The 710-nt window shown below is 55.1% G+C and overlaps 1 non-coding gene across 1 annotated transcript; it reads left to right on the top strand.

Annotated features, from left to right (window-relative positions):
- The first annotated feature begins 153 nt into the window (after positions 1–153).
- Positions 154–223, top strand: GNI_218900. Its single transcript has one exon. It is a non-coding gene; the product is annotated as a tRNA-Ala (tRNA).
- Positions 224–710: the final 487 nt, after the last annotated feature.

Genomic DNA, 710 nt, shown 5'->3' with positions numbered 1-710 from the left:
CTAAGCGAGCTCATACGAGACGCGTGTCCAGCACAACCGGATTCTCGTGAACAGCACTTACCCAATGCCGGACCAACTCAGAACAATCTCGGGCAGGGCTCGAACATTTCACGTCCCTAAAGTTTTGCGGTCCGCCGTGGCGAACCGGCGATCGCATAAATATTCCAAGGGTAGATTGGAGCCTTGCAAGCCTAAAATCCGGGTTCGAGCCCCGGTTGATGCAGCTCGCACGGTGATCCCCGTAAACCCTAGCTGCGTGGAGTTCAGCGTGCTCCACTACCGTTTGGGGGTCATAAAAGGCGTCTCCTGCCACACTTGTGTGCGAGTGCGGACTTTGTTGTGGTGAGTGACGCGAAGGCAGACGACGTTCCGAAGTGTGGAGGCAAAAAGATGATGGTCATTCCATCTTTCATTGCTACGTGTCGTTTCCTTCAAGGCTAAGCTGGCTTCGTAAGCCTCAAAAACGAATATGTGCGTGTGGGCAGGCTCTTCGAGAGCTTTTGTGTGGTTAACGGGTCCGAAATCAGGAAGGCTGGGTAGGTAGAGCGTAAAGGCACGCTCGGGAGTTTTTGGCAGGAGTGGGACTCGAACCAGCGTATTCCAGGTCGTCGCAGATATTGTGGTCGGCGCTCACCCCACAGGGCTACGGAGCCATTCGAATCGGTTGTTGGTGCTATCTCTCTGTCTGTGCGGGTCGGATCGGCAGGTGG

This window comes from Gregarina niphandrodes, assembly GCF_000223845.1.
Source record: "Gregarina niphandrodes unplaced genomic scaffold scaffold00168, whole genome shotgun sequence".
Lineage (NCBI taxonomy): Eukaryota > Apicomplexa > Conoidasida > Eugregarinorida > Gregarinidae > Gregarina > Gregarina niphandrodes.
This window is presented reverse-complemented; position numbering and strand designations above follow the sequence as displayed.